The sequence below is a fragment of the Dreissena polymorpha genome, chromosome 13, assembly GCF_020536995.1.
Source record: "Dreissena polymorpha isolate Duluth1 chromosome 13, UMN_Dpol_1.0, whole genome shotgun sequence".
NCBI lineage: Eukaryota > Metazoa > Mollusca > Bivalvia > Myida > Dreissenidae > Dreissena > Dreissena polymorpha.
This window is the reverse complement of record NC_068367.1, coordinates 55,672,988-55,696,360: the sequence shown is the minus strand read 5'-3', so window position 1 is coordinate 55,696,360 and position 23,373 is coordinate 55,672,988. Positions and strand designations below refer to the sequence as shown.

The following is a 23,373-nucleotide window of genomic DNA, read 5'->3' as shown; positions in this document are numbered from 1 at the left end:
TACGGAACACGTTCTGTAGTTTATTCAGGTGGTAGAAGCCTTCAGCGTTGTAATTCGATATTTCACGTACGACGGCCGCAAACAAAACAAATGCTGTCACAAACACATCCCAGCTCAAACCATTGTTCAGCTTTTGTTCAAGCAACTCGGCGAAATAGTCTTCATCAAAACAAGCTATGGTCAGTTCATCTTTTGTAAAAACATGCATCGTAACAGTGCTATTTACAAGCAAAATCACACATTCGACGATGTCACAAAGAGTGTCATTTGAGTCCTCAAACTGCTTGCATTCCAAGTAATTTGCTACCATCGCAGCCACAAACTCACAGCTGAACATTTTTTTACGTTATGACAACTACTGACTTTGCGTGAATGGTTTTATACTCGAGTTAGGCGCTTGTTATTTGAACTGTTGTAGTAGTTTGTAAACGTCTAGATTGAAATCCTTGCAACACATACGCAATAACTATAACTATAACCAAAGAAACAACCACAAATGTTAGTGCAATAAATAAGACCCAAAAGCTGTTTATTTTGGAATCATCGTCACTCGGTGAATCCAGTCCCATACCAGGAATTCTAATCTGACACAGAGTTCGTTTTGTTGTACAATCTTCATACGAAATAGATTTTTCATTCACGTCGATATACAAGCACGTATTGTTCTCATCATATGACACTCGCGAATAGACTATCGCGTAATCGTTTAATTCGAGCGTTTCGTTCAGACTGTCAATTTTGAACATCAAATTTTGAGATATTGCATTCACCTTCGGGTCGTGCGTTCTGTTAATCAGATAGTCAAAAGCGTTTTGAAACTCTTCTTCTGTTTGCAGCACTGCTGGTAAGCACTGGCCATCTTCATTCACCACGAAACAAGTTTTAGGAGATGTGATCGACGCTGCTGCGTTTTCGTCAAATGAACATGTCTTGTACGCACGCGGATTGAAAGGTGACACAGTCACAAACTCTCCTCGATCCGCTTTTAACAGCGCTACGTTAGCCGTTTCGCATGAAATGCCCCAATATTTTCGTTTGAACAAATGAACGCATTGAGCAGGCCTATCTTTGTTGTTGAACAGCGCTATCTTGATAGAACCTTGGATGTTGTTTAAAATAAATTCGTTGCTTACTTGAGTGAAAACCGTTTTTAGATGAATGTTTTTATGTCCAAAAATGACCACATCGTATGCATTATAGTCGGTGCTGTTTACAGGTTTACGTACATTGACGTTCGTTGAAAACTGGTTTCCAACTTTGAACTGTTGCTCAATACTGATAAAGTAGCAAGATCCATCATATATTTTACCAATACTTTTAGTCGGATCACACACATTGCAATAACAGTTTTGTAAACCGTAAGAAGAAACGCTTTGAACTGTTGTGTCTGCGCGGACAACAATGAAAAAACACAAAATGATAAACGCCCGCATGCTTGGCTCAGAACATCAAGAATGACAAGATCCGTTTGTTTAAGTGTGTTTTATATTTATTTTAGTTCTTATGATCTTTTTATTACGTACGACATAAATCCTATTATTCCAAAAACGATTGCAAACACGACTAGAATGCAAAACACAACGTCGACAGATCCTTTTTCGCCATGTTCGTTAGCCTTTGTGGTTGTTGAGCCATTGGTGGTGATATTACCACTCGTTATGTTATCGATTTCACTGTAGTTCTGTTGTGTGCTAGTTTTGTTTGCAACTCTCGATGTGGTTGTTGAAGAAACACTTTGAACTGTTGTGTCTGCGCGGACAACAATGAAAAAACACAAAATGATAAACGACCGCATGGTTGGCTTAGAACATCAAGAATGACAAGATCCGTTTGTATAAGTGTGTTTTATATTTATTTTAGTTCCTGTGTTTTTTTTATAACGTTATACACAAATCCTATAAGTCCAAGAACGATTGCAAACACGGCTAGAATGCAAAACACAACTTCGATTATAACAAGGACAGATCCTGTTTCGCTATTTTCGTTAGCCTTTGTGGTTGTTGAGCCATTATTTGTGATATTACCACTCGTTATGTTATGGATTTTACTGTAGTTTTGTTGTGTGCTAGTTTCGTTTGCAACTATCGATGTGCCAAGATCGCTATTTTCTTCAACCTTTGTGGTTGTTGAACCATCGCTAAGGGCATTGACAACTGATGTGTTATGTTTTTTACTTAATGTTTTAGTGGTATTTTCGTGTGCAACTCTCAGTGTTGCTTGCGTGCTTTTTTTGTTAACCTTTGTGGTTGTCGAACCATTGTTGGGGATATAAGCAAGCGTTGTGTTTTCCATTTCGCTGTTTGTGTGTGTGTCAATTTCGTTTGAAACTGTCGATGTGACGAGCTCATTATCGGTACTGCGTTTTTCGATGTCTGCAACATGATTAGATGTATTGTCTGGTACCAAGAATCGCCATAGAGAATCAGTAGCTAGCATCCTGCCTATATTCTCGGTCAAAATCAAAAAGAGTTTGCCTTTGATTTGGAAACAAAACCTGTCCCTGTGATTATCAATGGTCAAATAATTGTCTTTCACGCCCAAATTTTGATTTATGACTTTTCGTATGGCCTCGAGAATATCATATTGCGTTGTGTACATTCTCTCAGGAATATATACAATTTTGCGTAACTTTTCTAGCGCATCATCATAGGAAACGAACGAGAATGCACCATTGTATATACCCAGATCGCGCTCTGGCGATTTCTTGAAGCAGTTATCGTTACAGCTACATAGAGACACAAACAAGACAAATAGTATGAAGCGCAACATTGCTGGATTTTATTTCATTCATCTAACAAAACACATGTAATAGCTATATAACAAAAAATTTGCACACAACAGACTACAACACAAAATCTGCAGGAATGTACAAAACGAGGCCGTTTGTCAGCAATTCCTTCGACACACAAAATGCGACAAAGTTCGGTGGGATGTGAATGTTGGGAATGCATGTTCTAACCGCTTGAGAGAGCATATCTTCGTGTTCTTCGTTTTGACACTGATTGATGAAATAAACTTTACATGGGTCTTCTTCAGGTAACATGTCGCTAACGGGCATCGGGTTTTCTTGTACCTCTTGTTCTGGGGTGAACGTTTCCACGATTTCTTCTTTCACGACTGCCAAATCGACCGGCATACTGATTATCTCGTTTTGCTCCGAACACGCCTTCTTATCAGAACAAGGCAAGTCATTCCATGTTTGTTCTTGTGTTTTGCAAAGCATCTTTTTGGGGAGACTGGACTGATCCTTTGAATGTTCAGCAAATTTGCGTTTGCGATTAGGAATAGCATTGACTAGTCTACCTTTTCCCCCATCGATCAGCTCCGTTTCAATGTGAAGACTGTTGATGTGCTTGCGGTACAAAGGATGCATCACAAACAAAACCTCTAACGCCTGACACAAATTTGTATTTGGATATCCATATTTTGGTTGTAGTGAGTATACGTTAGCATTCATCTCTCTCATTTCGATGCCAGTTTGCAACGCTTCGTATATTTCACCACAGCTTCTCACAATTTTCAGACCTATTGTGAGCTCTTTCTGTGTACTGACAAGCTGAAAGTTTTTACTCGGTAGCACTCCTTTTTTCACCAATATTTCCACGATATCATTTTCCGAACAATCGAGTAATGTCATGACTGCTCGAAAGTAGGTGTTCAGCTTCAATCGTATCTGTGTCCTTTCCAAAGATAGGCAAGTGGATTTCACCGAATAGACTTTGCTAAACTCCTCGATTCCGTGCAACTCCAACACTGGTATTATGCATATCGGCAGTCTGTAGTTTAACGTGGGATTCGACTGCATGTATCTACCCTTCTTTATGCGCTCGGTTAGAGTTGCGAAATGTTCTGGTACTAATGTTTTCAATATTTTGAAGTAGCACATATCAATCTTTTCATCGGCAACAGAAAACATCAAGTCAACATATCGTTCAAACGCAGCTAGTGTCGGTTCATCGAGAAACACATGGTCCAGCGTTGGCTTGTAGTTCAAGTAGTCATACGGACTGTTAGTTATCGACGTAAAACGCAGTCCCTCGACATCTGTGAAAGGACATGTAACGCTAAACATGTACTTCTTTTGGTGACCATTCGCATTGAAATTTCTTTTCTCACGAATGAATTTTTCGCACAATGTTTGGACCAACATGTTGTCGCTTCTGTTGTCAAATTGTAAATGAGACACATTCAGTTTTTGTTGCAGTATTTATACAAGTCGTCGTATTACAAATTCCATGATAAAAACCTAAATTGTTGAATTTAAATAACAGAAATGGCTCGTTGCATCGAAAGGAAAGGCGAAAGCAAATTGAATACACTCATCAAAGCAAACCAACCCGAGTTGCTAGCTACACACATTAATCAAAACTTTGGTTTCGATTCATCGTGTTACATTGTTATCAACGAAAAACATGTTTTGCCTGTTGATTTCACACAAACAGACCTAGAACAAGTTGTCATTCATATATCTAAACCTGAATACATACAGTTTGTGAAGCTCAGGTTTACTGGTTCTCAAAGCAATGGGTCTGATTTTCTGCTTTGCGAACAAACCGATTACGAAGATAACTACGGCAATGAGGTTCATCAGTGTCACCTTTATTTTTCAAGAACATGTACCAAAGATATGGCAGCTACGAGCTATTACTTGACACAAGCCTTAAGTATGATTGGAGTACTAACATTTTCAAAGAATACGCATGACAAACTGGCTTCGTGTCTAATCAAACGTTATGGTCAAACACTCGTACCCAAATGCACTACTGATTTTTGGAACAAACAACTTGACTCATTTCGCATGAGAAGCATTCTTGAGGTCTCGCAGCAAGATGACTCAGCGACACTTCGTGAGGAAATTGAGCGTTTGATGCAATCAAAGTACAACTTCGTTTCTTGTGAATACAATACGGCCAACAAAAACCTAAATATTCTGTATACTGAAACAAGTAACAACAGCTTTGGGTTAGTGGTTGTCAAAGAGTCGCTGCAAATAAAAGGCGCTACATGACTGGTAGATCAAATCATTCTTGATCTAACCTTCAAAGCGATAACATGTCTGTGCCAGCAACTACATTCCGGGTTCCAAAAACTGAGGACTGGGATATGGAGATTAGGCTGTCTGAGATAAAAAGTATGTTGTTAAGAATTTCATATGTTAGTGTTGGAGGTTTGATTGTAAACGTTGAATGCTGTAACTAACTTTTGCTTGTTCTGTTTCAGAAACCGTCACTCCAAAAACTGAGGACTGGGATGCCGAAATTGCGGTGGCGAAACGTCCTCCATTCTTTCTCAGCGTGGGCAAAATAACACAGCGACGTATAAACCGAATGCACCGATGCTGGACCTGTCACTGCGTGCCTGTCAATTGTCGATGTGCAAAATATTGAATAAACTTGTTGAAACGTTAACATGTGTTTGTTTGTTTGGTAGAAAATGTTATATAGGTAGTAACTTGAAAATTGATTCTATACACATAAACAATGCTAGCCGTTGAACTCAAAGATTTGGGATTTTTTCGACATATGTTGCGTTTGAATATTGAAAAGTGGAACAAAGCTGTCGAAATGTACATCATGGATCTCTATCCAGATGTGAAGTTTACATTTTCGACGCGAGATCAATGTTGGAAAGCGACAGATACGGAAATTGTGTACTATGTCGATATTGAGGTTATTCTGATCAATCCGAAATATGATTTGTGCTGGACACACCAAGATCCCACAAAACGACTTCAAACCATTAATGGGATTTTGTTGAGCTCAAAAGCCAAGAGAACAAAACTCGTAACGTTTGACCAAGAGTATTTTTGAGACAAAAAATATATAAAGATGTTGAAATAACCAATTGCATGTGTAATATAATATCATATCATATAATGGATGATACCGACGCTTTCTGCACGTATCAAACAAGTATGTACATGGAAAACTATATCGATAGACTGAAAACTTTTGAGCATTGGTCGCCCCAAATACAGCCAAACAAATACCAGCTTGCTTCGTGCGGGTTGTACTACTTGGGACAACACGATCGTTGCAAATGTTTTCGTTGTGGCATTGTGTTGTATCATTGGAAATCTACAGACGATGCGTTCTTGGAACACCATAAACATTCACCGAATTGCCAGTTTTTGCGAATGGTGGGTCCAGGAACAAGACTATTGATAGACACATGAGTAGGTTTTGTATGATCGTGTTGTAAATAAATATCATGAACCGTTCAATTCGTTTTGTTCTTATTCTTGTAGTAACATATACTTATTCATGCAACTACCAAACGCAAAGTTGAAAAACTACTATTGTGTGCACGAATGTTTGATTTCTCTATTGCGTTAGTTATTGATATAACCCAGTGTCGTATGTTTTCTCATATCTATATTACCCAACTCTACTAAAATCAAATACAAACAACTATGTATATGTAGTTTCAAACGATTTTATTCTGCAACAATCAATATTTCAAACATTCAATCTTTCGCAACAACAACGTACAACAGTTTACATAGTCCACTAGATCAGCCCACATAGTCCACTCGATCAGTCCATCACAGATGCAAAAGCCTCACTCCTCTGTTTTGGCCGTAACCCTGAATTTCGCCACACCATTCGCAGCGATCGTCGATCCGCGTACATGACACACAGCTGAGGGCCTCGCATCTACGGCAAAAGTTCACCATCGAAAAAAAGTTTTTGCACGTATGACACACAATCACTAACGTAGTGTCGTAAACAGTTGGCAGCATTTCGCCCATGCTCTTAATCCATCTATTACAAGCTGCTTTGTTGTTTCCAGCTGATGACTCATTCTCACGATGCTTATTCTGCCTCTCTAACCATGCCTGGAAACCTCCACTTTTCTCCACACCTGACATCCATTGCTCGCAAGCTTTTCTGTCACTCATTATGCGTGTTGTTCGTTCAGTTTCAAAAATCGAAATGATTCAAACACGATCAATTCGCCCTTTTATAGTATGCCGTTATTCAACTCAACAGCATAAAACTCGAAATGCATGTCCCTTCCCAAAAACATGAAATTTCACAAAGTCGACAAAAGCCCCAATTGTATGTAAACAAAGTGTTTTATGTTTTCATCGACGAGTATTTTTATCAACAAGCCGAATTTTGCGGAATATGCGGTGTCATTTATTCTAGAAAAGATAGTTTTACTTCATGCTTGACAAAAAGTTTGTAGTTTACTTTGCTTTTTGGAAAAATACAACGTTCAAAGATATGAGTTTCATCCGAACCTTCCGAAAAATGGGTGTTGTTCTATGTACAGTATCGATACATGTATGTGAGGCATTTTCAGGCTTTCTTTCTTGGATTGAGAGTTCAAGAAACGACGAATTCTGTCAAAACATGGATAATATGACATAAAAGTACCACGAACATGTTTTTTTTTGTTTCGTGATGGACAAAACCGTGGATTTTTTTAAATGTCAACACATCCCATATGTAAACAAAGAAAGTTAAAATACATGATAGATCATCTTGTGTAGTTTTTTGTTTCAAAAGTGAAACACTGTAAACAAAATGTGTACTTCAATTCAGATTTTTGTGAAAACTTCTGATTTATACAAAGTCAGTCAGTTTAACACTTGATATGTGTTGTTTTGTTTTTTAGCTGCATCAGACTTTTTTGACTGTAGGTTATTTGTAAACATCAAACTCTGCCATACAAAGTTGATTTCTACAATGAATGAACACTTAGTATATACTTTTTACCGAGTGCTGCTAACACCGTGACTGAATATTTCATCTCATGTCATAGGTTGAACAATTTCTAACCAGAATTTACATTTCAATATGACTTTTTATATATGTTTTAATGAAAACATTCACTGATATATCAGAATATTCTAGGTTTACTTTTCATATTTTAGACATAGAATGCACAATTGCCCATGTTAAAGTCTTATTCGCAAGCACATTTTATGTCCTAAACTCCAAAAAATCTATATACACAACAAAATACAAATTCTGCTTTTTGCCAACATGTGAATTTTTAGTCACAACAATCTTTCATTCAAGTTTACACAAATATGTGTATCAACAGCAAACCCCATAGGAAGTTTGTCTTGGTTAGAGTACCTATAGTATAGATATTTAAATATCAAGAAGCAAACCCTTCATAACAGGTTATGGTGTACAAAGTTCAAAAAAAAGTATTAACACAAAAAATGGAAAATTTGCATGTGTATCAGTACAGAAACTGTATTGCACACAAATACTTTATCATGTTGACTTGACAGTGTAGAATATTTCATCTTGAATCAGAATTTGAAATTGTGATACACTGTATGAATTACAAAAGAACATGTGTTCACTTTCTTTTCAAACATTTTTCTCTCTACAAAAAAACTAACTGCATATGTTATTCTGTTTCAGGTCTTTTTTCTGATCAGTTCCCATGTAAGGTATATTTTAGAATTTTGATATAAATCCCACATAACCGGCTATGGTTGAGAATGATGCAAAAAAGGTATTTACACAAAAAGTGGAAACTTTTGCTATTTTGCAGGCATGAGAATGTCTGTTTACCAGATTTCATTCAAATACATTTTACAGTGTGTGTGAGCTAGCAAGCACAACCACAAGCCAATTCTTGGTTCAGATTCATAAGCATCTGCATTCTTGTTTCAGTGCAAATATGTGTGAAGGTAATTATGGGTATGAGCTAGCAAGCACATCCACAAGCCATGTTTTGGTTCAGATTTGTTTTATTGAGGTCCATAAGAGAATATTTGAACATTTTGATACATGGCTCTCATAACTGGTCTCATTCAAATGCTTAGAAAAAAAGTATATAAATTCTTTTTAGAAAAATATGGTTTTTTGTCAGCACATTTATGTCTGGCCACAAAACTCATTGTGTGTGTTTGTTGTGCAGTGATTCAGTCATTCACAAAGCGCATCTAACAGTGTCTGCTTGAGCTAGCAAGCACAACCACAAGCCATGTTTTGGTTCAGATTTGTTTTATTGAGGTCCATAAGAGAATATTTGAACATTTTGATACATGGCTCTCATAACTGGTCTCATTCAAATGCTTAGAAAAAAAGTATATAAATGCTTTTTAGAAAAATATGGTTTTTTGTCAGCACATTTATGTCTGGCCACAAAACTCATTGTGTGTGTTTGTTGTGCAGTGATTCAGTCATTCACAAAGCGCATCTAACAGTGTCTGCTTGAGCTAGCAAGCACAACCACAAGCCATGTTTTGGTTCAGATTTGGTTTATTCATGCATATGGATAAGAATATGAGAATTTTTATACATGGCTCTCATAAGATTTCTGATGCAAATGATGAGAAAAAAAGTATATAAATGCAATTTAGAAAAATATGGTTTTCTGTCAGCACATTCATGTCTGTCCACAAAACTCATTGTGTGTGTTTGTTGTGCAGTGATTCAGTCATTCACTTAGCGCATCTAACAGTGTCTGCTTGAGCTAGCAAGCACAACCACAAGTCAGTTTTTGGTTCAGATTGATATCTATAGAAGAATATTTGACAATTTTAGTACACATCCAACATAGCAGGTATGATGCAAATTATGAGAAAAAAAGTATATACAGGTTATTTTGAAAGCATGGTTTTTTGTCAGCACATTTATGTCTGGCCACAAAACTCATTGTGTGTGTTATGTGTGAAGTGATGTTCAGTTCATATTCTCAGAGTGGTTCAAGGAAGAACGCCTTCTCTTGCAGAAGGAGATCTAGGTTCAAGTCCTAGCTCTGATATGATTTGAGAAATCACTGAATGCAATTTACAGTGTCTGCTTGAGCTAGCAAGCACAACCACAAGTCAATTTTTTGTGCAGATTTGTTTTAGTCGTCTATATGATTAAGAATACAATAATTTTGATACTCGGCTTACATAACTGGTCTGGTACAAAAAGAGATTGCCATTCCGAGCGCATATTACAGTGTGTGTGTGACCTTGCAAGCACAACCACAAGCCAATTTTTTGTTCAGATTTGTTTTATTTGTCTATATGAATAAGAAGATGAGAATTTTCATACTCGGCTTACATAACTGGTCTGGTTCAAAAAGAGATTGCCATTCCGAGAGCCTATTACTGCTAGCAAGCACAACCACAAGCCAATTTTTTGTTCAGATTTGTTTTATTTGTATCTATAGATAAGAACATGAGAATTTTTATGCATGGCTCTCATAACTGGTCTTATGCAAAAAGAGATTGCCATTCCAAACCCATATTTCAGTGTGTGTGAGCCAGCAAGCACAACCACAAGTCAATTTTTGGTTCTGATCACAGGATTAATGGTTATAGAAAGCATTAACTAGTACAACATGTTTTCAAAATGTATGTTTCCACATTGCAGATATTTGTGAAAGTTGATACACAAATCATACTTTACAGTCTGATGATCACTTGAAATTTTGCATTTTGGTCTGCACATACATATTTGATCACAATAATCATTCTCTACCCAAGCTAATTTGTATGCAATGCAAATTGAAGCAACCAAAATGTATTAACACTGTGTTGGCTGGGATAGTAAAACTGTTTTCTTATTGCAGAATATGTTAGCTATACGTATAATACAGATACTTGAGGTTTTCAAATCAAAACTGGCATATCATGTTTGCTTGAACGTATGTGAACAAATGTCATATACATGGTCAAACGGGGTATTGTTGTTGAAGAGAATATCAGATCACAATCATGATTGCTAGGTTTTGACTGCTATGCATAGTGACTATCCAGCATTGATCAGTTCAAACGCCAGAGTAGTAAAATGTATAACGCTTTCTCCAGTCATGTGCTGGATGAAAAAGATCCAGGTTCAAGCCCTGGCTTTGGCATGAACATGTGAAATGGCTGCATTAGTCAATATCTTAATTTCTGATCTATCACTATCAAAGAAACAGGATTAACGGTTATAGAGAGCATTAACTAGTACAACATGTTTTAAAAATGTATGTTTCCACATTGCAGTTTTTTTGTGAAAGTTGATATGTGTGTCTGACGTGTGTGAAATGGCAGTTTTCGGTATTTTCATATGGCAAAGCATTTGACAGTTCGTTCTTGGTGCAAATTCATAACGTCATTTCAATATTTATTTAAGTTCATCCTACCAACTAAAGCGGCGTTAACATATCGATAATAGAAAATTGTGTTTATTTGTAAGTGGTTTAAATGCAATATTTCTATAACCCGTTGTCCGAACTCAATAAAATTTTCACAAGATTAACCGAAATTTCGATGCGCTCATACTGATACTATTTGTTCATACAAAATCGAATGCGCAAGTTATGATATTTTGATCTTACTGCAGTTGAAATAAGAACAGAGCTGTAGTCGCTTTTATAGTGCGGAATCATATCGAGCAAATTTCGTCAAACGAACGTCATGTAAAAAATTGTTATGGGTCAAAATCTTGTACAATAACGTGTGTTCATCTGAGTTTTCATTCCGCTATTTTTTAAGGCCAATATGAGCCTGAAGTCGTGTAAGCATATAACATCAAGCATGTGAAACAAAACACGTTGTAAGGTTCTATACATTTTATTCATTCTAAGTATCAACCAATAATGCCATAGCAAGCACCAAGTTGACATGTTGCATTCTTATCGTATGGATGTCTGCATTTCAGACAAATCAATTGCCCAGAATTTTTGTTGTAGACGTATTCCAAATACTTAACTATGCACTTCATACAGCAAAACCCGTGTCCGCACGTCTTGCTTATAACTGTTGGTGGACTGTCTTCATTTTTACAAATTCTGCAGGAGTCAACATCGCCACTGTTTTGTAGTTCACTTGAGATGCTTTCGATAACATTCGTAATATGCGCTGTCGCATGTCCAAGGGAAGATTTTTGGCTTGAATTTTCAATGGCACTTTCTTCAGATTTTAGCGTCAGCAATACTTTTTTAAGATTGTTGATTCGTATCTGAGCTTTACCGTGCAACGATTTTAGTCTCTCTTGTTTTATGAAATACTGCTCTACGAAGTCAGTCTGCTTGTTTCCAGTTGACATTGGGTCTTGTTTTGACGTTCGCGAACCTTTAGGTTTTTTGACAGTTTGGCCGTTATTATTGGCAATAGCTTTGCGTTTATTCGAATCCTTTTTACTAGTCAAACCTGACGAGTCGTTGGAATTGTTATGTACAAGCTGCGCCAAAAAATCCGCAGCTTCTTCGTCTTCTCGCGATTTAAACTGATTGCCAGCTTCTTCGTCTGTCATTTTGAGAAGAGAGTGCACATTTTGACAAGTTTGGTCGAGCTCACTTGGAGTGAGATATAACGGATGACTTTCATCATCCAAACAAAAACCAACATCAGCAAGTTGTTTTGACGTCATTTCGCTTTGCTAACTCAAGAGTGAATGATTGAGTTTTAATAAAAAGACTGGCTTTTATAGAAGACGTTTGAGTTATCTTATTGTTTCTTTACTTCGGAGGATATTGCGAAAAATGTTCATACTACTAGATGTTATATTACACAATGACTCATATTTAGCATTCGATCCATTGCAATTCAATACGACATTGTTCGTAAGCTCAACGTTCTACTTTACACTCAAACTATATCTAACCTGCTCGACTAACAACATACACATCATATGCATTTAAACATTTTATTTTACAACAAACATCAAACATATGAAAACAGTCAAAACATCTAATCAGTGAAAAGCATTCGCACCCAGCCAGTAACGTCAGCTCGACACATAGCGCAGTCTCCATCAAACATCATCAGGCAGCAGTTTTCACAAAAAGTGTGCCCACACCTTGTCAAGGTACTGTTTTTTTCCTCATCGTAGCATATGGTACACGTTTTCAATGCTCGAATAGCCTCTTCTTTTTCTTCTTGAAGTTTTGTTCTAAGCGAATCCAAAGCCTGCTCTTTTTCAAATAGGAGCTGCGATATTATCCTATCGGTTTCGAGTTCATGCTGCTCTTTTAGCGCGCGTTCGCGTTTAGACCACTCATCCTCGAAGAAACGCTCTTGATCATTAATCAAATGTTCGCTCGCTTCTCGCTGATAAGATGAAGCCTTTTGAATACACGATACCATTTTCTTGCAGACATCGCGACCTTCCTTTGACATAGCGTAGTCGCTGCTGTTCACAAACGCTGTAACCTGACTTCCAAGTCTGTTCAGTTGATAGCCGAACGACTTTAGATCAATTGACGCCGATTGTTCTGGTCGAGTGTATGGCTTTGTAGCATGTCGCTTGCCCTTGCCAGTCGTTTCGCTACTACCACTAGCGGCGTCTGTGTCCTCGAACTTTGGCAGTCGGTGTGCGTATTTCGGCATGATTTCGAGTCAATAAACTCTCTTGGAGTCTCAAATCAAGAATGATGACAATAGCTGTCCGTGTCGCTTTATATACCCAACGGGCTGGTGCGTTTTCAGTATATAGACAAAGCATAGCGCTTACATACCAAAGTCCTTGATAAAGATGAATAGCAAATTTCTTACGCGTGGTAAGTGTAGACATTCATATCTGAGAAAAGCGATGAACAAAGTGGCATGTCTGAGAGATTTTGATCAAACGTACGTTAGCGAGTTAGGTCTTTACCTAAGAAAGACATTTCCCACATTACGCGACGACTGTAAATTGTACATTAAGCACGAAGTAACTATTCAAAATAGACGACCCGATTTCGTTATTCATGTACCAAATGTTGCGCTCATACTGTTAGAATACAAAACGTCGAATGTTACAACAAAAGTACGCAGAGAATATCTAACTCAAGTACTCGATACGTATCACAAGTTTCGACAAAGCTTATGCGTTAGTGAAAATTCCAGCCATATACGTTTACTTAGCATTTTGCTCATTCGCAATTCTTCATCTCGACAAAATAAAATTGTGTGTGTGAAAAATGAGTTAATACCTAACAGCTGTTATTTGATATGAACTTTTATGAATATTTTTGCGAAATGTACTATGATCAAATTTCAACGCAACAGTGCAGTGGAGTATTTTTCAAATCACAATATCTCGCTAGTACAACTTTTTGCTGTAATAATTTCACAACGCTAAAATTTCCAATCCAATACTTCATCAAATATCTACCAGCATCGCACGAGAAATTACACCCAGTACAGCGAGGTCATAAAGTGCAGATAATATCGAACGTCATTTCAAATTAAAGTACACGGATAGATGAGTATTTGCGAGAAAGTTTAACTGTACATTTCTCAACAACCTATGCAGATATTGGGATCAAATTTTGACTATGATATTCAACTAAGAAAGCTCCACAATGATTGTTCCATACGTTGTATTCTTTTGTTAATGCTTCTTGGACAAAAGTGCAAGTTTATGGTCGAAAATACTGTTTGTATGAAGAAAACTTTTTTGCCTTTTCGTTTTGCTAAACGAAATATGTACAGTTGAATAAGGAATTGTTTTCTGAAGAATTTGGTGTATACCACTTTGCATGTATGTGAATCATTTCGATTAAATACGTAGGAAGTTAAACGAAACATTGATATTTTTCTTGACATCGGCATCGAGTCAAAATTCATGACGTGCAGTAGATCTACGTAATTTCGCTTCATGTAAACAACCTTGGTGCAATATCGTACAACGAGGTTTAAGTGCATTTTCTTTGAAACCACTCAAAATATCAATATGAAATTTTCAGTACAGTACACAGATGGCTATATGCTACAATTACGTACTGATTAGTTTGCCCTGAAATATATGCTTCTATGTTAAATATCTGTCCGAAATCTTTTGTATGAAGAAAACTTTTTTGCTTTTTCGTTTTGCTTAACGAAATATGTACAGTTAAATTGGGAATTGTTTTCTGAAGAATTTGGTGTATAACACTTTGTATGTATGTGAAACATTTCGATTTAGCACGTAGAAAGTTAAACGCAACATTGATCGTTTTGTTTAAATCGGCATCGCGCAAAAATTCATTACATGTAGTACGTCATTTCGCTTCATGTAAACAACCTTGGGTAAATATCGTACACCGAGGTTTAAGTCAAATTTCTTCGGAACTGTTCAAGTCATCACTATCAAATTTAAAGTACAATGCCCAGCTTATTGTTAGCTACAACTTTTCTATTGTAATTTTTGTTCCAACATACATGCTTATGAGATAAAAATCACGTTGAAAACGTTCGCAACAAGAAAACTTTTTCATCCTATCGCTTTTTGAAACAAAACTGATATCATCTTATAGAAAATTTCATTCCGAATATTTTGATATGACATGCGTGTATGTTTATTGTATCGCTTGATCAAGACTAGCCGAAAACCATTTTGCCTGTAATCATGAATTGACTTTTAAAGCACACATGTACTGTAGCTCGAACGTCATTTCTATCCATGAAAACAACTTTGGCTTGGGTGCAATATCTTACAATGAGGTTTAAGTCAATTTTCTTTGAAACCACTCATAATATCCAGATGAAATGTTCACCACAATATTCTATCATATGATAGCTACAATTTTTGTCTCGCCTATATTGTTCTCACACGACTCATTGTGTCAGATATTCAATTTTGCAAAATTCGCTAAGAAGAAAACTTTTTCGTGTTAAGAGCATTTATCTTCATTTTGGTATGATTTTGTAGGAAATTCAATTCCACGCATTTTGATGTATTACACTTAAACGTCTGTCTAAACACACAAACAATACAGTGCAATAACGATTTCGTACTAAACGCATTTCTGTCTTTAACTTTAGATTTTTACAACGTCGTCTTTTATCCATGTAAACAAACGAAACAAGATGTTAAGTTACATCGGTTTAACTCAATTTGCTCGATAGCGTCTCTTGATATTTAGATGATTTTTTCACCACAGTATTGCATCATATGATAGCTACAATTTTTGTTTCGCCTATATTGTTCTCACACGACTCATTGTGTCAGATATTTTACTTTGCAAAACTCGCTAACAAGAAAACTTTTTTGCGTTAAGAGCATTCATCTTTAGTTTGGTATGATTCTGTTGGAAATTCAATTCCACGCATTTTGATGTATAACACTTAGCTATATATCATAACACAACAATAAAACAGTCCGATAACGATTTTGTCATAAACGCATTTCTGTCTTTAACTTTAGATTTTTTTTCAACGTCATTGCATTTCTATGCATGTAAACAAGCGGGGAAAGAGTTTAAGTTGCATCGGTTTAACTCAATTTGCTCGAAAACGTCTCTTGATATTTAGATGATTTTTTCACCACAGTATTGCATCATATGATAGCTACAATTTTTGTTTCGCCTATATTGTTCTCACACGACTTATTGTATCAGATATTCAACTTTGCAAAATTCGCTAACAAGAAAACTTTTTTGTGTAATGAGCATTTATCGTTATTTTGGTACTAGCTTGTAGGAAATTCGATTCCACGCATTTTTATATATTACACTTTACCGTATGTTTAGACACAACAATAAAACAGTCCGATAACGATTTTGTCATAAACGCATTTCTGTCTTTAACTTTAGATTTTTACAACGTCGTCTTTTATCCATGTAAACAAACGAAACAAGATGTTAAGTTACATCGGTTTAACTCAATTTGCTCGAAAACGTCTCATGATATCCTGATGAAATTTTCACCATAATATGTAATCCTATGATAGCTACAATTTTTGTCTCGCCTATATTGTTCTCACACGACTCATTGCATAAGATATTCAACATTAAAAAATTCGCTAACAAGAAAACTTTTTCGTGTTAAGAGAATTTATCTTCATTTTGGTATTAGCTTGTAGGACATTCGATTCCACGCATTTTGATGTATTCCACTTAATCGTATGTCTAAACAAACAAAAAATACAGTGCGATAACGATTTCGTACTAAACGCATTTCTGTCTTTAACTTTACATTTTGACTCAACGTCGAAAACTCTGCGAATAGAACAGTGATTTCGTACAAAGTTTAAAGCGGGGGATCTTCCACACCACTTGAGATAACAACATGGGATTTTTATCATTTTGTTCAGTGCAATATTGGCTATAAATTATACGCTGATAAATTTTCTCTAGCATTTATGCGTGTGTGTTAAAATCGCAGATGTTTGATTTGAAAACGAGTCGCTGAATAGAAAACTTTTTTGTACTCATTGATATTGGGGTGATTTGAACATCTGCTTGTACAGAATTTAATTCTGCACATTTTGATACCACATACTTGATAGTGTGTTGAAAATTGGCTTCAATATTGACCGAAAACCATTTTGCTTGAAACACGCCTTTGATAAATTCTTCATAACATACAACGTCATCTCATTGAATCTGTTAAAGTGTAGATCTTCAGCGAAATGCACTATACGAAAAAGTTGAGGTCGTGTTTTCTCTTCAAATAGTTGACCGATCTACCAAAAATTTTCGCATTAATATAAAACGTGTTAATAGCAACAAGTTTTGTGGGGATCATTTTTTGCTAACATATTCGCATTAAGTAGAAATTCTTAGTTTTTCGCATGAAAATCACTTCACTGACAAGGAAAAAAATTCCCATTCAATACAAGTACATAACAATTGCTATCATTCTATAGGGAATTCTGTTCTGCACATTTTGATGTATGATACTCCACAATAGGTCTAATTACAAGAATACTGCTGAGAGAAAACGCATTCGTGCTTATAGAAATTTTGAACTTTTCAGTCGAGTTAAACCGAACGTCGTTAGATAGCGAATAGTTGATAAAACTGTGTTTGTATCGAAGCGGTTTATGTTAACTGCCTCAATAACGCGTGAACGCATTTCGATGAAATTTTCACAATCATAACCAGCAAATAGACAGTAACAATAAGAGTTTAAATATTTTGCAAGTAGATAAGTGGATATATGTCAAAATTTCTGTTTATTGGTAAAACTTGGGTTGATATGAAGAAAAGATTTTCATTTCGCAATATGATACAGTAATATTTGCATCATGCGATGGGGAATTTATTTCTGTGCATTTTGGTGTAACATACTTGATGTTTTTGTAAAACGCTGCAGTTATACGGGCAGAAAACCATATAAAAACAAACACACATTTCATGAATCGTAATTTTGACCCTTCGTTGTCAGTGCAAATCGACGACGTCATTTCAATGAAACTCATCTTTCAACTTAAAGGGGTGTTTACATATCGACGATAGAAAATTGTGTTTCTTTGACAGTGGTTTAAGTGCAATATCTATAGAACCAGTTGTCCAAATTCCATAAAATTTTCACCAGATGAACCGAAATTTCGATGCGCTCATACTGGTACTATTTGTGTATACAAAATCGAACGCGCGAGTTATGAAATTTTGATTTTAACGCAAATTTTCTCGATATTTCAAATTTTCAAGAACAATTGTACACATAACCATACTATTTGTATATCATTGTGTAGGCGCCAGTGTGCTGAACATTTTGATATATGTGGTTTGATATTTATTTTCTATATCTTCGTTGTACTAGTACAAATCACAAAACACAGTTGAAAAAATCACAGCGCGATAGTTGCTCTTTAATAAAGTTAGTGCGAAATCATATCGAGCTGCTTTCGTCAGTCGAACGTCATGAAAACATTTGAGTTCTCGGAATTGAAAATAAATATTGAATTGTTCAGGCTATGTAGAAAACTAAATGGGTATACGGGAATATTTTGTGCTGATGTTAAATGTTCAGTAATAAATATTTTGATGGATTACTCACATATTTGATATGATCTAGGATTATTTCAGAATGATAGGTTAGTAAATCTATGTTTGACTAGATTTTTTTATATACTCGCCTTTTGTCGTTTTAACATTGACTCTAAAAATCTGCGTTGAGTACGCCTCATAACAAAATTTGAGACCTAAAGACCATGGATTTGCTTTAACTCGAAGGAAATACTGGATGGATTGTACGGACTCATGCTTATCAATTTGTATGCCCATTCAAGCTGTGAGTGTGAATATTTCGGCTTGTATGGTCATGAAAAAATATCATCACAAAGTCAATATTTGTAGGATTTTTGCATGGTAAGTATGATTTTTAGATTTGTCATCAAATACACATTCGATCGTAACTCAAATCATGAAGAATAAACATTTTCCATGTGCTTTTCTGTCATTCTTCGTTTGGTCGTTGAAGGGTTCGGACGTGTTTTTCGAAGCTCTCGACGTCGTGACCTAATTATAATTTGAACTGCGCGGGTAAAGAACGCTCATTTGCGGCTTGGACATTGACCAATACGGACGTGTTTTTAAAGCGCTCTGAAAAAAGTTTTGACTTTTAAATTTTTTTTACTACGACAGAATCTTAGTTGACTGATGGTCTTTGACAAAGACAGACTTGTTTTTGAGAGCTCTGAACAAAATTTGACTTTGAAATATTTTTACGATTAAAAAGTTTCAGTTGACTTTTGAACGTTGACGAAGACGGACGTACTTTCGTGAGCTCTGACTATTGATGAAAAGTTTTCGCGTTATAGAATAGCGACTTGGTACTCAGGTTGTTGAATGACTGGATGACTGAAGTGTTAGGTTATTGTTATGAGATAACAACTTGACTTTGACTTGAGTTGTGAAATGAAATCATACTCTTATGCGATGTTAACTTTTGAACGTTTAGTATTGACTGACAACGAAATTTTGTGAGCGTTATATATGAAATGTTTGACTTACATTAATTTTTTTGAACGACTTGACTTCACTTTAAGTTTTGACATCGGACTGATCGGACGTGTTTTTTTAAGCTCTGACTGTTGTGAATAATTAAATTTATGTTGTGGTGTCAAGCGATTGACTGTCAGTTGAGGTTCAGATGTCGAGCTGTGCGGACGTGTTCATCGAGCTGCTGTCTACAAAAAACGTGAGTACAAATTTTTTTCGTTTTACTGTTTACAAGTTGCGTGATGATGTATGATGGTTGTAATGTGTTGGGTAGAAATTACTCAGTGCTGATACAGTGTCGATATGTTGTGATGAGCGATAATAGTGGATGATGGTGGAACAGAATATTCATTGAGCTATTTTGAGGAAGCGAACATATGATGGAAAAATGTTGCAAAAATATTAAATGCATGTGCTTATATGTACTAAATATGATATTGCTTTACTTGTATTTGCATGCTGTTAACATTTCTATTTTATTCCAGTGGGCTGTGGTGAGTATTGCAGATTTAACTTGTATGTGTGGTTTTTAGTTAACGATGCTTAATGAAAACTGTTATTGTACACTTAGTATGGAATGATGTGAATGATGATATGATGGGTAGAATTAATCAGTGCTTGTGTCTAGAAATGCTGAATGTTTATTGAAAAGGCTAAATGCTAGCCAGTACTAAGAGTTGAGCTACCGTGGGAATGTGAAACGAACTGATGGTGTAATATGATGGTGTATTGACATACTTTTCTTATATGTACTAAATATGATATTGCTTTACTTGTATTTGCATGCTGTTAACATTTCTATTTTGTTCCAGTGTGCTGTGGTGAGTACTGTAGATATTACTTGATTTTTAGTGTCTATGAATGCTGATGTATGATAGCTATAGCATGAGCTCAATGCTAACCAGTATTATGAGTTGATGTATTGTGGTGATGCTAATCGAACTGATGATGTAACATGATGGTGAACACTTACTGAATGCATAAAATTTATTGAATTGCATTTGTTGATATGCACTATAATATGATAAATGTATTGCTTTACATGTATATTTCATGATGTTTAATTTCAGTGGGCTGTGGTGAGTACTGTAGATTGTATTGCCTATGTATAGAATTCAATAAAAGATTATGACTGAAAACTGCTTTTGATTCTTTTTGAACAGTTTTAGGGACTATAAGTCTATAACAAAAATATGTCGGTTGGCGTTCATACAGCAATGTTTTGAGTAGTACAGAAATGTTTCTACGTTTGTGGTCGCCAGTTGTCTGTGATGTGTAAAGTGAAAAATACACGGAGCTTTGAATACAACAAACAGTTACTGTTTTAACACAGATTGTGTGCTATGCATTTTTCGATGTAGATCTTTTTCAGATTTGACATGAAATGTAGACCTGACATTTGAACAGAGCTGGGAAACGAAAAGGTAAGTTTGTTAAATTTCACAATGAACACTTGTGTTTTGACAAAAGAAGAGATAAAGTGAGTTTTGTCATCATCATGGTTTCTTTCAGAGTATAACTCGTGAACAGATGAAAACCTATTTTTTGCTAGATTTTCATGTACTCTTTTTTTGGATGATAAGTATGTCAGTAACTCAAAATCATACGGCTAGTACAGTATGGAACATGAATGCTTTGTTCAGATTTTCAGATGTGTGCTGGCAGTTCAAGTCTGGCAGCTGAAGTGAACAGTCGTGTTTTCTGGAGCTCCAACAATATGCTAGAAGGTAAGTAACTATGTTTGTTTTGCATTGCATGTTTTTTATATGTTTCAGACTTTCAAGCAGAGATGTCATGCTGACTGGAGTTGAGCACAGGGCAGTGACAAAGTGAAAGGTAAGTACTTTTGACTGAATGTTTGTTCTATGCATGTTTTGTTTTAATACATTTCAGGAGTGCTTATCCAGTGATGATATGACAGTTGGAGTGAACAGTGGAGCCAAGCAGTCTTGTTTTTAGAGCTACTCAACAAGCCTTGAAGGTAAGTTTAGAATTTCTCAATGTTAGTGAATTGAAGTACTGTCACTTGCTTTTGGACAGTCGAACAGAACAGACGTGGTTGCGAGAGCTCTCATATCTGTTGTGTTAAACTGTTTTTATGATATGTTATGTTTGTTTGTTTGTTTGTGATGTACTATTTTTCAGATGCTGATGGCAAGTGATGGGTTTTCAAGCTGACCTGAACAGAAAAGCACTCATATGGTAAGTACAAAATAGTTGTTATATGGGATGTTTTGTGCATGCTTTTATGTTTCAGGTGTACTTGCTGACAGCGACGAAGACGAATCAAGAAGAGGAACATTGTTGAGAAAGTGATTGGGACTTGCAAACAGGGTAAGTGTAACACTTGTGTTTGTTTAATTTGTAACATGCGTGCTTTGCTCTGTTTCAGATTTCACATGCAGAAATTAAACAGGATTTCAACTGCTGAGACACAATTCATCAAAAGTAAGGTAAGTTTTAATTCATTGATTTGAGTTGTACAATGTGTTCTTTACTTTATTTCAGATTCGAGTCACTGGTTTACACATGGAAGAAGATTTCCACGTCTGTTACTCAACTCTACAGAAGCAAGGTAAGTCGATCAAATTTTTGTTTTCATTGACTGCTGTAATGTGATGTTATGCTATTTTTCATGTGTGCTATGCAGAGATGGAGAATTCAATTTTAAGAAAGATTAACTGCTGCAGCTTAGCTCTGCTCTGTGTTGATTTTTGTTCAAAAACGTTTAAAATGTATGTGTGTTTTCAGATGTTTTGTTTCAGTTGATGTCCAGATGGCAAGCAGTACAGACGTGTTTCTTGGAGCTGCCAAACAGTGAGTACAAACGTTTTATATTTTTCAGTTGTTTACTCATAGAAGTCTGTGAAAGATGATAACAAGGGTTGAATCTATCAGCACTTGTGTCTAAAAATGCTGATGTGTGACGGTTTACTGAAAAGGGTAAATGCTAGCCAGTACTTACACTTGAGCAACCGTGGGATGTCGAACTAACTGATGATGTACTATGATGGTGAACACTTACTATGTGTATCAAAATGCTTTTGTTGATATTTACTATAGATGATTTGATATTGGTTAACATTTGTTTGCATGCTGTTAACATTTCTATTTCATTTCAGGGAGCTGTGGTAAGTATTGTAGTATTAATTTGTCTCAATAAACGATGATGAATGAAAACTGATGTTGATTCTTTTTGTACAGTTTTAGGTATTAGCACTCTATACAAAACTCTGTCGGTCGGTGTTTGTGAATGTGAGCTTAATGTTTGAGTAGAACAAAAATGTCTTTACTTTTGTGATCGCCAGTTGTCTGTGATGTAAAGTGGAAAAAACACAGCTATGAAGCATACAATTGTTTCAATATTTTATCAATTATAGTGTGCTATGCATGTTTTGATTTAGTTCGTTTCAGATACGACATGCCATGAAGAGTTGACAGTCGAACAGAGCTGAGCAAAGCAGAAAGGTAAGTGTGTTTCATTTTAGTATGAACACTTGTATTTGTTTTTATATGGTATGTTTTGTGCATGCTATGTTTCAGGTGTACTTGTAGTCAGCGACGAAGTCGATTCAAGAAGAGGAACATTGCTGAGAAAGTGAATGGGACTGCAAACAGGGTAAGTGTTACAATGTTTGTTTTGATTTTACCATGCATACTTGCTTTGCTCTGTTTCAGATTTCACATGCAGAAAATGGTCTCATAGCAGTGCCAACAGTGAATAAGGATTTCATCTGCTGTGAAACAAACTCAACAGAAAGTAGGTAGCATTGAATGAATGCACTT

General features: G+C 36.0%; 1 long non-coding RNA gene across 5 annotated transcripts; it reads left to right on the top strand.

The window, feature by feature from the left end:
- The first annotated feature begins 19,261 nt into the window (after positions 1-19,261).
- LOC127856366 (uncharacterized) lies at positions 19,262-22,747 on the top strand. Of its 5 annotated transcripts, none has more exons than XR_008037985.1 (3): positions 19,262-21,314; positions 21,481-22,162; positions 22,353-22,747. It is a non-coding gene; the product is annotated as an uncharacterized LOC127856366 (long non-coding RNA). The 5 variants fall into 5 exon arrangements; XR_008037986.1 differs by having other exon boundaries at positions 22,339-22,747; XR_008037983.1 differs by having other exon boundaries at positions 19,263-21,011; positions 21,231-21,314; positions 21,481-22,747.
- The last annotated feature ends 626 nt before the right edge of the window (positions 22,748-23,373 follow it).